Consider the following 17,939-nt stretch of genomic DNA (forward strand, 5'->3'; position numbering starts at 1 on the left):
ATGGAGCCATCTGAATGCTGGACTGGTAGCTGTTGTTGTAGGCAAACTCTGCTAAAGGCAAAAAATGGTCCCACGAGCCTCCGAAATCAATGACACAGGCTCGGAGCATATCCTCCAATATCTGAATAGTCCTCTCGGACTGGCCGTCCGTCTGAGGATGGAACGCTGTGCTCAACTGAACCTGGGTGCCCAACTCCTGCTGAACTGCTCTCCAGAAGCGCGGCACCCCATGAAGGCGAACAATCTCTCGGATGTAGATCTCAGCTAACCTCTCCGATGAATAAGTGGCTGCAACAGGAATAAAATGCGCTGACTTGGTCAACCTATCAACAATGACCCAAATAGCATCAAACTTCTTCCGAGTCATCGGAAGTCCAGTAACGAAATCCATGGTAATCCTCTCCCACTTCCACTCGGGAAGCTCAATCCTCTGAAACAAACCACCAGGCCTCTGATGCTCATACTTAACCTGCTGACAGTTCAAACATCGAGCCACATATGCAACAATATCTTTCTTCATCCTACGCCACCAATAAAGCTGCCGCAAGTCCTGATACATCTTCACGGCGCCCGGGTGAATAGAATACCGAGAACTATGGGCCTCCGCTAAGATCAACTCTCGAATCCCATCGACATTGGGAACACAAACTCGCCCCTGCAACCTCAAAACACCATCATCATCTAAGGTCACCTTCGTGGTACCTCCACGCTGCACCGTGTCTCTCAGGACACACAAATGGGGATCATCAAACTGCCGATCACGGATACGCTCCAATAATGAAGAACGAGCGACCGTACAAGCTAACACTCTGCTAGGCTCAGAAATGTCCAACCTCACAAATCGATTAGCCAGGGCCTGAATATCCAAAGCAAGCGGTCTCTGGCTGACCGGAACATAAGCAAGACTACCCATGCTGGCGGACTTCCTACTCAATGCATCGGCCACCACATTGGCTCTCCCCGGGTGGTACAAAATAGTAACATCATAATCCTTCAATAGCTCCAACCACCTCCGCTGCCTCAAGTTCAACTCCTTTTGCTTGAACAAGTATTGCAGACTCTTGTGATCCGTGTACACCTCACACGTCACACCATATAGGTAATGCCTCCAAATCTTCAAAGCATGAACAATGGCTGCCAACTCTAGATCATAAACCGGATAATTCTTCTCGTGGATCTTCAATTGCCACGAAGCATAAGCAATGACTCTGCCATCCTGCATCAATACCGCACCAAGCCCAATACGGGAAGCATCACAATAAACTATATAAGGCCCTGAACCTGTGGGCAAAACCAATATCGGTGCCGTAGTCAGAGCTGTCTTGAGCTTCTGAAAGCTCGCCTCACATTCGTCTGACCATCTGAACTGGGCACCCTTCTGGGTCAATCTGGTCATCGGGGCTGCTATGGATGAAAATCCCTCCACGAACCGGCGGTAATAACCTGCTAACCCCAAGAAACTCCGAAACTCAGTAGCTGATGTTGGTCGAGGCCAGTTCTTAACTGCCTCAATCTTCTTCGAGTCCACCTGAATATCCTCTACTGATACAACATGACCCAAAAATGTAACCGAACTCAACCAGAACTCGCACTTAGAGAACTTAGCATACAACTGACTATCCTTCAGAGTCTGAAGAACCACTCTGAGGTGCTGCTCGTGCTCCTCCTGGCTGCGGGAGTACACCAGAATATCATCAATAAAGACTATCACGAACAAGTCCAAGTAAGGTCTGAACACTCGGTTCATCAACTCCATAAATGCGGCTGGGGCATTGGTCAACCCAAATGACATGACCAAAAACTCATAATGCCCGTACCGAGTGCGGAATGCTGTCTTAGGGACATCAGACGCCCTAATCCTCAGCTGATGGTAGCCAGATCTCAAGTCTATCTTTGAAAACACCTTTGCACCCTGAAGCTGGTCAAACAAATCATCAATCCTCGGCAGTGGATACTTGTTCTTTATCGTCACCTTGTTCAATTGCCGGTAATCAATGCACATCCTCACCGATCCATCCTTTTTCTTCACAAATAACACTGGCGCACCCCAAGGAGAAACACTAGGCCTGATAAAACCCTTCTCTAGCAAATCTTGCAACTGGTCCTTTAACTCCTTCAACTCTGGCGGGGCCATGCGATACGGAGGAATAGAAATGGGCTGCGTGCCTGGGCCAGATCAATACAGAAATCAATATCCCTGTCGGGCGGCATACCCGGCAGGTCTGAAGGGAAAACCTCGGGGAACTCCCGAACAATAGGAACAGAATCAATAGAAGGAACCTCTGAGCTGGAGTCGCGAACATACGCCAGATAAGCTAGGCACCCCTTCTCGACCATGCGTCGAGCCTTCACATATGAGATAACACTGCGGGTGGCATGACCTGGGGTCCCCCTCCACTCCAATCGGGGTAAATCTAGCAAAGCCAAGGTCACGGTCTTGGCGTGACAATCCAAGATAGCATGATACGGGGACAACCAATCCATCCCTAATATAACGTCGAAATCCACCATGTCTAAGAGCAATAAATCAACACGGGTCTCAAGACCCTCAAACACTACCACACAAGAACGATGAACTCGGTCGACCACTATAGAATCACCCACCAGTGTAGATACATAAACAGGAATACCCAAAGCATCACTAGGCATAGTCAGGTAGGGTGCAAAATAGGACGACACATATGAATACGTAGACCCAGGGTCAAATAGCACTGAAGCATCCCTATCACAGACCAGAATAGTACATGTAATAACTACATCTGAAGACTCAGCCTCTGCCCTGGCTGGAAGAGCATAACACTAGGGCTGGGCCCACCTCCCTGAACCATATCTCTGGGACGACGGTTGGGCCCTCTACCTCTGCGGTCGAGCTGCACATGGCTGGCCTCTACCTCTGGCGGTCCGAGCTCCACCTCTATGATCTCTACCTCCACCTCTATGGCCTCTACCCCCGCCTCTAGCTGGCTGGGCGGCCTGTGGATCACCTGATGCCTGAATCATAGGACGAGGACCCTGCTGCTGAGAGCTGTCAGTAGCTCGAGGGCAATACCTGGCAATATGTCTCGTGTCGCCACACGTGTAACAAGCCCTCGGCTGCTGAGAATAACGGAGTGGTGGTGCGCTGATAGGTGCTGATGGCGAACTGAAAAGCTGCTGGTCAGAAGACTGCGGCTGAGAGCCATGACCACCTGAAGTACCATGTGAGACCTGTAGGGCTGACTGAAAGGGCCTCGGAGGATGGCCTCTACCATAATAATCCCCACCTCCAGACGAGGTACCACTGAATCTACCTGCATGACGGGGTCTCTTGTCTGACCCATGACCACCTCCCCGTGCAAGAGCCATCTCAACTCTACGGGACGCATTGGCCGCCTCCTGAAAAGAAATCTCACTACCAGCTCCCATAGCCATCTGGAGACGGATTGACTGAATCAATCCATCAATAAACCTTCGCACCCTCTCTCTCTCGGTGGGGAGTATAACAACAGCATAGCGTGCCAGATCAATGAACCGAGTCTCATACTGTGTGACTGTCATAGAGCCCTGCTGGAGGCGCCCGAACTGCTTGCATAGTGCCTCCCGCTGAGTAACTGGGAGAAACTTCTCCAAAAATAACTCCGCGAACTGATCCCATGTCAATGCTGGAGATCCTGCTGGTCTAGATAGGCAATAGTCCCTCCACCAAGTCTTGGCAGATCCTGCAAGCCGGAAGGTGATGAAGTCGACCCCATTGGTCTCCACAATACCCATAGTCCTAAGGATCTCATGGCAGCTGAATAAGAAATCCTGGGGATCCTCTGATGAAGCACCGCTGAATATGGTGGTGAAGAGCTTGGAGAACCTATCAAGCCTCCACAAAGCATCTGAGGTCATAGCCGCTCCATCGCCAGTCTGAGTCACAATACCCGGCTGAACTGCCACCGCTGGCTAAACCACTGGAACCTGAGCCTGGGGAGCTACCTGCTCCGGAGTACGTGTAGCAGGAGTCTGAACCCCTCCTCCAGCCTGAGGAGTGGCTGGTGCTACTGGAAGCAAACCCGCTCTAGTGACGCTCTCCACAAAGCCTACCAATCTGACCAGGGCGTCCTGAAGAACTGGGGTGGCTATGAACCCCTCTGGGACCTGAGCTGGGCCCACCGGAGCTGCTAGGGCTGGAGCCTCCTCATCATAAACAACATGAGGCTCCACCTCTGGGACTGCTGCTCGGGGCTGAGCTCTGCCCCGGCCTCGGCCTCTGCCCCTCGCAGGAGCTGCTGCTGGGGGCTCGGGCTGCTGCGCGGTAGAAGAGGAAGCACGTGTTCTCGCCATCTGCGAAAGAACAGAGTAGAAAGACAATCAGTATTTGAGAAACAGAATCGCACGACAGGAAAGAACAAAAGAAAAATTTTTCCTAACTCCGTAGCCTCTAGGGGATAAATACAGACGTCTCCATACCGATCCCTCAGACTCTACCGAGGTTGTCCGTGAGTTGTGAGACCTATGTAACCTAGTGCTCTGATACCAACTTGTCACGACCCGGATCTCCCACCCTCGGGAGTCGTGATGGCGCCTACTAATAGGAGCTAGGCAAGCCAACTAATTTAACATTTCTCTCAACATCAATAACAGTATAAATAAGAACGAGGCAATTAATATAAAAACGGAAGTCTCGAAGCATAAATAACTGAAACCAAGTGCGGAAATTCAAATACACCTCTACCCAGATCTGGTGTCACTAACTCACGAACTTCTACTGAGTGCTAAAAACAAAGTCTGAATAAGAATGCAGCACTGTCTGATCCGATACAAGGGAAATCAAACGAAAGACAGAGATAAGAGAGATTCCGGGCCATGCGGACGCCAGCAAGCTACCTCGGAAATCTCCGGACTGAAGTAAGCTCCCAACGCTCCTACTGCTGACCAAAGGCTCCTGCTCCGGTACTATGATCTGTGCAAAAAGCACAGAAGTGTAGCATCAGCACAACCGACCCCATGTGCTGGTAAGTGCCTGGCCTAACCCCGGCGAAGTAGTGACGAGACCTGTACGGATATATATATATATATATATATATATATATATATATATGTATATACAAAGGCAACTGAAATAACAACAGAGAATATCAACTAAAAAAGGGGAAGGGGGCATGCTCGGGGAAAAACACAGCGAATACAGATCAACGGATATAACGACGAAACTATCTCAATACCATAGCTCATATATAAGTGGTCGGCGCGCCACACGATCCCATTTCATAATAGATACATAAGTGGACGGCGTGCCACACGGTCCCATTTCATAATATATAAGTGGTCGGCGCGCCACACGATCCCATTTCTTATTTTATAAGTGGACGGCGTGCCACACGATCCCATTTTCATAATATATAAGTGGTCGGTGCGCCACACGATCCCATTTCTTAATTCATAAGTGGACGGCGTGCCAAACGATCCCATTTCATAATATATATATATATATATATAAGTGGACGGCGTGCCACACGATCCCATATTATAGTTCAAAATATCTGGCTTTGTAAAGAAGGCCCCATTAGGGGAATTCGACAACATAACACTTTAACCCGGCAAGGGTGCAGCTAATAGCCCAAATATCCCGGCAAGGGAGAGTACATAATAATAGTCTACACGTCCCGGCAAGGGAATAATCACAACACATCCTCTTTTAAATCACTTCTTTCTCAACTATCACATTCTTGTTCGAGCCAACGCTCCAAAATATACCAATCACAATTCTTCCTCAACCGTTCACATTATATGAAATTTATAAATTAAACAAGGAAGTTGTGTCGCATCATTCGAATTAAAAGCAATTAAGACTCACGGTCATGCTAGACTCCGGTGCATAGACAACCGTCACCATGCCTATACACCGTACTCCACATTTAGCAAGTAGCAAATAACATCCTAATCCTATTCCCTCAAGCCAAAGTTAGAACAAACACTTACCTCGGTCCAAGAATAGCAATCAACTCTCTAATACCGCCTTTCCTCTACAATCCAACTCCGAAACAATGATATCTAGGCATAATTAGTTCAATAATATCAATAAGGGCTCAAAACATAATCCCATAGCCTAGAAATGAAATTCCTATCATTCTTCCAAAAACACCAAAATTTGACACCGGTCCCACATGGTCCAAACACGAGGCTCGGACCAAAATCCAATCACCCGTAACCCCACGAGTTCAAATATATAATTTATTTCAAGATTCGACCCCAAATTGAGGTTGAATCACCCAAACTCCCGAAAGCCCTAACTCTACCCAAAACCCCCATTTTCTACTTTGAATTCATGGTTTAGGGCTAGGAAATTAGTAATTAATAGAGGAAATTGAAGAAAACAAGTTGAACAATGCTTACCCAAGAAGTTTCGATGAAAGGGAGCTTCAATGGACGCCTAAGTGCTTGGAGAAGAAAGGAGTTCGTGTATTTTTATGAAAATCCCGAGCTACTGTTCTGTTTTTAACTTAAAAATTCGCTGGGCAAAATTGCCCTTCGCGTTCGCGGGAAAGGGGCCGTGTTCGCAAAGGGTAAACTTGACACTCCATCGCGAACGCGTGAAATAGAATGCGAACGCGTAGAAGAAAATGTTGGGGGGTCCAGGGACTGTTATACGCGAACGCGTGAGGGGCCTCGTGAACGCGTTGAGGAAGCTGGTAAAGCTACGCGTTCGCGATAGTGAGGATGCGAACGCGAAGGAGGGGGAATTAGAACTACGCGATCGCGTGAAGTAGGACGCGAACGCGTAAGAGGGGGAAGAACAAAGCACTGCGAACGCGAGCTTGAGGCCGCGTTCGCGAAGAACAAAATGCCTGTGTAAAAAATGCAGCAGAATCTGATCCTTTCCTAAGTGTAAAAACACCCCGAACCACCTCCAATTCACTCCCGAGCCCTCGGAGCTCCTAACCAATCACACACACTAACTCAATAACATCCTACGAACTTACTCGAGCGATCAAATCGCCAAAATAACATCAAAAATCATTGAATCAAGCCTCAAGATCATCATTTTCATTTCAAACTTCATAACTTCAAATTTTAGATATTTAGGTCCGAAACATGTCAAATGACATCCGATTTTGACCAAACTTTACAGAAAGCGCTTAACACATACTTAAGACTTGTACGGGGCGTCGGAACCAAAATACGAGCCTGATACCATAGTCTTTTGATCAATTTTCATTTCCATTTTCCTTAATAATTTCAGAAAAACAATTTCAAAGAAAAATTCATTTCTCGGGCTCTCGACCTCGAAATTCGACTCCGGGCATATGCTCGAGTCCCATATTTTTCTACGGACCCTCCGGGATCGCCTAATCACGGGTCCGGGTCCATTTATCAAAAATGTTGACCAAAGTCAAGTTTAGCAATATTAATATCAAAATTCTTCAAATTTTTCACAAAGTTCACATATTTCAACATAAAAGCTTTTCGGCTACGTGCCCGGACTGCGCACGCAAATTGAGGTAAGCAGAAATGAGGTTTTCAAGGCCTCGGAAGCACGGAAAAGAGAGAAATCCGGTGATGACCCTTTGGGTCGTCACAGGTGCATTGTATGATGTCAACATGGGTGCATGATTATGTGTGAATTCAGCGTGTGGAGAATCGTACGGTGTTCGTACGTTGGAATTAGCTCTTGTAAATAAATTTGGAGTCGAAATTTGATTCTAAGGCTTATTGGCTAGGAAAAAGGGAAGACCTTCAGTCCAGCTCGAGCTAATTTGCCCAACTGGGTTGTGGTGTCACGGGTAGGTGCACAAGGTGTTGAACAATAATTTTTGGATAACTCCGGAGCAATTCCTAGCACGTTCGAGGACGAACGTATGTTTAAGTGGGGGAGAATGTAACGACCCGACCGGTCGTTTTGAGCTCTGGAGCGTCAGTTGGCGGTTTGAGACATTGAGTAGCTTCACTTCAGGTATTATGACTTGCACGTGTGGTCGGAATTGAATTTCGGGAAGCTCGGAGTTATTTCAGATGGAAAATTCTTATTTCGGAAGCTTTAAGTTGGAAGAGTTTACAAGGTTTGGCTTTTGAGTAAACGACCTCGGAATCGGGATTTGAAGGTTCCAATAGGTTCATATGATGATTTTGGACTTAGGAGTATGCCCTGATCGGGTTTTTGGATGAACCGGGAGCATTGCGGCACTTATTGTGGAAAGTTGGCATTTTGGAAGAAATTCATGAATTTGGGTTGAAGAGTATTTTAATGTTATCAATGTCCGTTTGGGATTCCGAGCCTGGGATTAGTTTTGTATGGTTATTTTGGACTTATGAGTGTGTCCGGATATTTAATTGGAAGTCCGTAGTTGATTTTGGCTTGAAATGACGAAAGTTGGAAATAGAAGGTTTGGATGTCTAACCAGGAGTTGACTTTTTGATATCAGGGTCGAAATCCGATTCTGGATAGGTATGTTATATCATTTATGACTTGTGTGCAAAATTTGAGGTCAATCGGACTTGATTTGATAGGTTTCGGCATCGAATGTAGAAGTTGGAATTTCTTAGTTTCATTAGGCTTGAATTGGGGTGAAATTCGTGTTTTTAGCGTTGTTTGACGTGATTTGAGGCATCGACTAAGTTCGTATGATATTTTAGGACTTGTTGGTATATTTGGTTGGGGTCACCGGGGCCTCGGGTGTGTTTCTCGGGTGTTATCAGATCATTTTGGGCTACTTTAGATGCTGGTTTTCTGCTGTCTGGTGTTGTTCTTCACGTTCGCGAGGAGCCGCTCACGTTCACGAAGAAGGATTTTGCTGTTGGGACTTTGTTCTTCGCGTTCACGAAGAAGGAATTCCTGCTGTCCGTCGTCCGATTTTGGAAGCTTACATCTCGCTAATCTATAAGGAATTTGGAGATGATCCTAAACTAAAAGTTGTAGCCTTTGTGTCTACTTTTCAGAAAAGCAAACCATTTTTCATTTGGAGTTGTGAACAAAAATTTATGGTTGGTACACTACAGGCTGTCCGGAAAGATGTTTGGAAATCGCGAAGAAGAAATTTGTGTTGGACAGGGCTGACTTTGGCAGCTTATATCTCGAAATCTATAAGGAATTGGAGATGACCAAAACATGAAAGTTGTAGATCTTGGTGTCCAGTCTTCAGTAAGTTAAACCATCTATCATTTGGAGTTCTGTACAAAAGATTATGATCATTATACTAGAGGTTGTCTGAGAAGAGTTTGGAAATGGCTTTTGAAAATTTTGTTCAGCGCGAACGCGACGGGAGGCTCGTGAATGCGAAGAAGGAAGTCAGGGAAGTGTTATAAGTTCTCTATTTTGGACCTTTGAGCCATTATTTCATATTTTCAGTTGGGAACCTTGGGATTTAGCGATTTTGGAGAGGAATTTCGCCACAAAACTTGGGGTAAGCATTCTTGACTAACTTGTGATTATATTTCATGGATTAATCTTCATTTTCGGTGTTAGATTATTGATTTTCCAAGAAGAAATCGGAAAAATTTCTATAATTTCACAAAACGAATTTTCGAGTTTTGAATACTGATTCAGAGTCGGATTTGAATGAAATTAGTATGGTTGAACTCGTAATTGAATGAGTTGTCAAATTTTGTGAGTTTCGTTGGGTTCCGAGACATGGGCCCCACTGCCAACTTCTCGAGCGGAGTTGGGAATTTTTATAAATTGTTAAATTTCAAGCATTGGAGTATATTTTTGATTAATTTGCACGTCGTTTGACTAGTTTCGGATTGAACGGCACCAAGTTGGGGCTTTAGAGTGAAATAGTGACCGGAAAGTGGGCTTTAAGACGAGGTAAGTCTCTTGTCTAATATTGTAAGAGGGAATTTACCCCACATGTGATTTAAATTATTGTTTGCTACTAATTGTGGAGACTACGTACGTACGAGGTGACGAGAGTCCAAGTGTAGCTACTAATTATGCTATTGCCTAGGTAGTCTTAGGGTTACACCGTGCCTTGTTGACACTGTTATTTGATTATGCTTATTATTTGCCTTAATTAGAGCTGAGATTGAGGATTTCAAGATTTAAAAGTTTTCAGTTTGAATTTCTTATGTTTGGAAATAATTGAGGAATATTACGATAACTTTGAGGAATCTATGTTCACTAGCGTCACAAGTATATTCCGCGAGCGAGGTAAATTCCACTACTCTCATGGGAGCGGGTCGTTCGTCTTGGCAGGTTAATAGATGCATCTATGGTTCGTGCCGTTCGACCCTCGGCAGTGCACAGTTTATATATTTGTATGTTGTATCGGGCCGTACGACCTCGACATAATTCGTGCGTAAAAATTCTGGTAGCCAATTATAATTGATACTATTTCATTGGCTTGAAAGATTAATTTGTTAATTGATGAAAATTAATTTGGGATACCATTAGTGAATGAATTGTTTATGTATTTCTTATTATTGAGTTTTCAGTTGTATTTATATAATCCATGCTTAATTATAATTTTGGTACTTTATTGTTAGCCCATAGTAAGTGTCGAAGTCAACCCCTCGTCACTACTTCTTCGAGGTTAGACTAAATACTTACTGGGTACGCGTTGATTTACGTACTCATGCTATACTTGCTGCACATTTTGTGCAGGTATATATATATATATATATATATATATATATATATATATATATATATATATATATATATATATATATATATATATATATATATATATATATATATATGTCTAGTGATCTTGTGGGCGCAGAGGCACGGCTATCGCGGGGACTTACGGTGAGCTGCATTCCATGTACGAATCTGCAGCATACAGAGTCCCCATCAGAGTTATTTACATTCTCCTGTCTAATTTGTATTCTAGATAGGTGTTGTCTGTTATCATATTTCCTAGTTGATGCTCATGCACTTGTGACACCGGATCTTGGGGGTTCCTACTGGATGTTTAGTATGGTAGTTCACCTTATTATCATTGTTTCACCCTGTAAATTCTATTTCATATTATTTAATTAATGGAAATTATGATTTCAAAAGTAATAAAAATGAGTAATTAAGTGAATCAATCAATGTTTGCTTGCCTGACGGTAGCGTGAGAGCTATCACGACCTATAGTGGATTTTGGGTCGTGACACCAACTTAATGTGTGTAATAGTTAATTATGTTCAGCAACTATTTAATAAATTTTCAAACTCGTAAATTAATAAGTATGTATAAAAAATTTGGTTATTACACTTTAGCTGGTATAATCAATTTATTTATGAGAACAAGCAACACAAGAGAATTTTTGAAGAATCTTCTAGTTCTTCAGTATATGCTTATCTTAATTCTCAAATAGCTCATTTAAAAATGACAAATGAAAACTTCAAGTTTATCATGGCATGTGCTATCTCTTAGTAAACTTCTGGTTTACTATGGCATGAACTTTTGCATTAGTAAACTTCTGATTTACTGTGCTATTTTTGTATCAGCAAATTTCTGATTTACTGTAGCTACTTTTACCTTAGTAAAACTTCTGATTTACTGTGACTGTTTTTGCATTAATAAACTTATAGTTTATTGTGATACATGATGTAGTACATATTGAAGAATAGGACGGGTAATTTCTTACATACATATTATTTTACCTCCTATGATTGTGGAAATGTACAAAATTTCAATCTTCTAATCATTTGTATTCTTAGTATGATAGCCATTCGTACTTTAAACTTTTGGTTTATTACAATATATGTCTTGATAACAACTTTTTAATATGAATGACATATTTGCATAAAAGTTCTTTTAGAGCCTTTATTTATTATCCACAATCTAATATTATTCGGATACTGTTCGTGTCATGTGTCTTCTAGACAAATAATTAGCTCTTCAGGAGCTAAATATTGCTTAGACACTTCTAGTGTCATGAGAGAAAATCATAATCAAACGAACAACATCAAATAATTTACAAATAAGGAAAATTAAGAATCTCAGTATTTCTGCTATTAACTTTGTGACAAATATATCCTTTAGGGAGAAATATCATTAACATCTGAATACTTACATCAAAGCGGCAACCACATAGTTATTACATCCTTTAAGGAAAGATACACGAGTTGTTTTTTCCTCCGGAAACTGAATAATAACTGACCATAATATATTAATGTGGTTATAGTAGAAATCTAACTACAAGATATATATCCTTTTGCTTTAAATGAATCTAGCAAATTATTCAAGATGTTTCGATGTACGATTGGTACGTGCAACAATACTCTTCATGCCACAAAATAACATTTACATCCTTTGTTATTCTACCTCTTGTTGTGGTATTTATTCATTCACTTTCAAACGTATTACCTCTTTAGTATGTTTGCTACTTCAGGAGCAAATCAAGGTATGCATATAATATAGAGAATTTTTCTAACTTATATTCATTATAACCATAGCAAGCCCAAATTACCACTTCTGATGGTCATAGGTATATACCTCTTCAGGTGGTTAACAAATTTAGTTACAATGAGATTGAAACATAGCCGCTTCTGGTAGCCTTACTCTGCTGGAGTTAAGCAATAACGTGACTTAAAAAATATTAACACTGTTGGTAATCATATATTTCTTATAATCTCTGCTGGAGTTTAAGGTGGATCTTACATTGTTATCCACTTTTTAATCCTTCACTAAACGATCAAGTATGAAATAAGTATAAAAATAGTTATTATATAAACATATATAGCCCCAACCGTTTGCCACATAAACTATTGTTGTAGTTTCGCGACCATATAATAGCTTAAGTAAAATCAATTGTCCTTTCCAATTTCACGAAACCGCATCCAAATAAAATGGCATCTGCACCATTTTAGTTGGCTAGAAAGATGTGATTAACATACATGATAAACATATATTTATTCAAGCTCAAAAGACATAAAGAACATAATTTCATAGTACTTATCTTAAGAGTAGCAGTAGAATTTTGCCTCTGGTGTTCAGAGAGTTGGATTTCTTTTTTTAACAAAGACTAACCAAGTATTGTCACGAGAGAAGAAGCACACTACCTCTATTTGCCAAGTTGCCAATAGTCAATTGCTGATTTTCATCCTTTGATACTTTCGAAATATTTGCTTGAGATGGCAGAGTTTTGTCCTGATAACATGTTATAAAATAAAGACTGCAAAGCAAATAAATCAAAGACAAGTATAGAGAGACTGATATATTATTCAGCTTCAAACTGATGTACACAATGAACTGAAATCTCCTCTATTTACAAAAAAAATGGAAAGCAGTTGCGAGGCTTTTCTTGAGCTGTTTATAAGCTGTATGCATGAGCTACTCGCAACCTGCCTGTTTAATAAGAAACTGTTGCAAGTCATTCAATTGATTTGCTTGCAACCTGCCTGCATCGGCTGCTTGGAAATAAACTTCAATGGAATACTAAGTGGATAATCTTCTTTAAGACGATTATCTACGGGGAAATAATAAATAAATTCACAATAATATTTTCATAACATTAAGATTATTATTTGAAAGATTATCACATTGCAAGTACTAGTAAAGTTTAACTCATATACTACGACCATATAACTTTTTACACTACTTAATATATATAGTATATACGTTAGTTATTCACAAAAAGTAAAAATTTGAGCATGGTTCTAGTTTAAAGCACCTTATCTGCCCTTCCCTTTTCCTTATCAGTATATATAAATTATTATTACTCCAATTATCTTATTTTTTAATTTAATTACTAATATTCTTCCTTTATTTTGGTTATCTTTACTGTTTTTGTTGTCAATACTTTCCTTTCTTAAGTATTTTTATTTTAGCTTTTTTTCTCTTGTAATTTGTACACCTGTTTCGATAAATTTCTTGAGCCGAGGCTCGAGAGTTCATCAGAAACAATCTATATAACTCACACAAGGTAGGATAAGGTTTGCGTATACCACAAGTCTTCGGATCCCACTTATGGCAGTATACTGACTATGTGTAAATAATCTTATAGTACAACAACAACAACAACAAGAAGAACAACTTAGTCTAATCCCACTAATGGGGTAAAATAATCTTATAATGTAAAAAATAATTTGATTATCTATACTATCCGTAAATAATATACTTAAACTCAATTAGGTGAACAAGGTTTGTTGAGTGGGAACATATATAGAGTTGAATCCAATTTTAAATCGGTGAGCCTACCTATGACCGCACAAAATTGAAGACCTTCTAGATTCTTCCATTAAAGCCCAACAACAAATCTAGGCCGTTCATTCCCTTCCTTCAATAAAACCACAGATCCTACGCTAGCCGCCTCCTTCCTCTTCTCCTTTTCATTCCCAAATACCTAAATCCCAAATCTTCTCAACTTTGGATTTCAATTTTCAATCGGTACGTACTACTATAAATCTATAAATTCTTGCTGATTTAATTCAGTTTAACGTAATCACAATTCATAGTTGGTGAATTAGATTTGTGATTTGCAGGTGAAAATTGAGTAATTAAGTTGAAATCAAAGATGTTCGGGAGAGCACCAAAGAAGAGTGACAACTCGAAGTACTATGAGATCTTAGGAGTTCCTAAGAGTGCTTCACAAGATGATCTGAAAAAAGCTTACCGTAAAGCCGCCATTAAAAATCATCCTGATAAGGGCGGTGATCCTGAAAAAGTACAATTCTTCACTTTTTAATATACTGTTTTTACTGTTCTGACTTTCTTTTTTGTTTATGGATTTATAGTGTTTGTAATTTTTACTGTTTACATAGGATCCGTCGTAGTTTATAATTGTACTGGGAAAATTGAAACGGTAAAATTAATTTTGTTAGTGAAGGTGGAATGAGTCATGGGGGACTAGGGTTCAAATCCAGTAGTGGTTAAACCAAAAAACTGAGGTGAATTTTTTCCTGTTTATCTAACCTACCTTTTGGTGGATTACTTTAGGCGGTGGCGGAGCCAGGAATTATGACAAGGGAACTTAATAAATAAACAAAAGTCATACCTGGGATTTAAACCTGTTTTCTTTGTGTAAAGGGGTTAAAAAAATGTTATAGACGTATAAAATGTTGTTTTTAACCCTATTCAGGTGTCGCAGTTGGTAAACAGAAGTTTTATTGTGATCTCTGGTAGGGTTGACTTAGTTTGTGTACTCTATGCGGTAGGTTAGAAGTTGAGTCAATGGGGGTGGGTAAAAAAGAATTCTATAAATTTTTCTGCTTAACCGAAGTAGAAGTAGTGTAAATGTTTTGGTGTCACCTTGACCTATTTGTAATTGACACCTCGCTTTTTAGCTCTCAACTTTAGATGTTAGGTACTATATGAAACTGCGTGGTTATCGTGATATGTTTGACAAAACTTCTGCTTCTCTAACTCATGATTAGCTGGCTGGGTTGCTTTTTTGCTCACTAATAGTGCCAAAGTGTAAGCTGTAATGGTTGTGTTTAATGTTGATTATTTTTTTTAGTGGAGCGGTTATGGTGACGCTTGTTTTGCAGTGTTGTCAATAGATTAGTTATTTTGTTTTCAAATTTATATTTCAGTTTAAGGAGCTTGCCCAAGCCTATGAGGTTTTGAGTGACCCAGAGAAGCGTGAGATTTATGATCAGTACGGTGAAGATGCTCTTAAGGAAGGAATGGGTGGTGGAGGTGGTGCACACGACCCATTTGACATATTCCAGTCATTCTTTGGTGGCGGTGGATTTGGCGGTATGTTTTCAACCATGTTTGTAGTTGAAGTACTGATTCCTTTTATGCATCTCCAATTAGTTTCTCACGGATATGGATTATTTGATGTCCAGGTGGTGGAAGCAGCAGAGGAAGAAGGCAAAGGAAAGGGGAGGATGTTGTCCACCCTCTCAAGGTCTCTTTGGAGGATCTCTACAGTGGGACATCAAAGAAGCTATCACTATCTCGCAATGTGTTGTGCTCAAAATGCAAGGGGTGAGTATGCAATCTGATTATTTATATTTTGCATGATCTAATGAGGATTTGCTGACAGTGGTTATATATTTGTATTTCCAGAGTAGGATCTAAATCAGGTGCTTCAATGAAATGTTCGGGTTGTCAAGGGTCTGGAATGAAAGTTTCTATCAGACAACTTGGCCCCATGATCCAGCAGATGCAGCACCCTTGTAACGATTGTAAGGGTACTGGTGAGAAAATCAACGAGAAAGATAGGTGCCCACAGTGTAAGGGTGAGAAAGTTGTGCAGCAGAAGAAGGTGTTGGAAGTTCATGTGGAGAAGGGTATGCAGAATGGACAAAAGATTACATTCCCAGGAGAGGCTGACGAAGCGGTAAGATATGCAACAAAGTGTTTGAAATGTTTTGTTTCTTAATGACCAAAAATGTATTGATTCTTAACATGGTTTGTGTTTTTTTTCGCAGCCCGAAACTATCACTGGGGACATAGTTTTTATATTACAACAGAAGGAACACCCCAAGTTTAAGCGTAAGGGAGATGATCTCTTTGTAGAGCACACCTTGACCTTGACTGAGGCGCTATGTGGTTTCCAGTTCGTCTTGACACACCTAGACAGCAGACAGCTGCTCATTAAATCCCAACCTGGAGAAGTTGTCAAGCCTGGTAAGCTGAAGAAACCTGATGGCCTTTTGATTCTGATATTTGTGCTTAACTGTCATTTGCAATGTATTGGAGTCTCCCTGTATAGGCTGCTTCTGTCAATTATGTCTCCTGGCAACTGCTGTCTAGTACTAACCTAATATATTTTATGTGAATACTAATAATTAATTAATTTTCTGGCATTTGTATGCTTTTCTTTGAGTCCTCAAACTGGTAACTAGACAATTGTCAAACTTCATTGTAGTTCTTGGTCTATCCTTTCAGTTCTTTTTTTTATGCATGTATGAATTTATATGTTTATAAGTCTACTTTTTCAGCACTTAGTGCTTAAATAAAAAGAACATTCTTAACCAAAGGTCTCGAGTTCGAGCCCTAGGATTGAAGTTGCAGCTGGTAAGGAGTACTCTAAACCCCAAAGTGGGACTTCTAATGTGAATCCGGATTAGTGGGGCCCTAAAGCAGGTACCAGACATTGGTTGGGAAATTTAGAAAAAGTATCCAAGTCTACACTCTCTCTTTATCTATACATATGAGCATGCATAAAAAAGCATGTGTCTACATGATTGTCATTTGCTCATGGATGCTATGGCCAATGTTTTACTTACAAGTTGTCTGAAAATATCCTCATGTTTACTGATCATGTAATTTCTTTTTGGCACCTAGATCAATTTAAGGGCATAAATGATGAAGGAATGCCAATGTACCAAAGGCCATTCATGAGGGGAAAACTGTACATTCACTTCACTGTAGACTTCCCCGATACATTTGCTCCAGAGATGTGCAAGAACCTTGAAGCAGTACTGCCGCCAAGGCCTAAAACACAAGCTTCCGATATGGAGTTGGACGAGTGCGAGGAGACCACTTTGCATGATGTGAACATGGAAGAAGAGATGCGTAGGAAGAGGCAGCAGCAGGCCCAAGAGGCATACGAGGAAGATGATGAGGACGATATGCATGGTGGTGCGCAAAGAGTGCAATGTGCACAACAGTAATTCATGTGTCTTTTGGCAGATAACAGGAGTTATTCCGGCAAGGAAGTACCAAGCCCTGGTCTTGGGTTTGATGATAGGGTTGATAAGGAATGACAGCCAGGAATGTGCTTTTTGTAGGAGATAGAGAATAGATTACTATGAATTTGGATTTTATTTATGCAAATTGAAGGGTTATTGACAATTGTAAGAGTGCTGAAAGATTTTGCGACTTTTGAACCACAGCTTTATTCAATTCTTTGATTTCCAAACTGATATAGAGTGTCTTATCTTAATTGTTTTTCAATGTGCAGCTGCCTCATCGATGCTCCCCGGCTATGTTGTATCTTTATAAGAAGCGTTTCAATATATTAGGATTATATAGGTGGTTAACCGCTGTCAATGTCACGGTTGAATCGACTAGGAGAGACAGATAACTATGTGATCCATAAATTCTATCCCAAGGATTTAGATGAGACTTCAGATTAAGATTTTGTAGG

General features: G+C 41.1%; 1 pseudogene across 1 annotated transcript; it reads left to right on the forward strand.

Annotated features, from left to right (window-relative positions):
• Nucleotides 1-14,092: 14,092 nt before the first annotated feature.
• Nucleotides 14,093-17,715, forward strand: LOC109214393 (annotated as a pseudogene). Its single transcript, XR_002066171.1, has 7 exons — nt 14,093-14,284; nt 14,365-14,561; nt 15,430-15,595; nt 15,688-15,829; nt 15,911-16,184; nt 16,276-16,474; nt 17,135-17,715. The product of XR_002066171.1 is annotated as a dnaJ protein homolog 2-like (transcript).
• The last annotated feature ends 224 nt before the right edge of the window (nt 17,716-17,939 follow it).

The sequence above is a fragment of the Nicotiana attenuata genome, unplaced genomic scaffold, assembly GCF_001879085.1.
Source record: "Nicotiana attenuata strain UT unplaced genomic scaffold, NIATTr2, whole genome shotgun sequence".
Lineage (NCBI taxonomy): Eukaryota > Viridiplantae > Streptophyta > Magnoliopsida > Solanales > Solanaceae > Nicotiana > Nicotiana attenuata.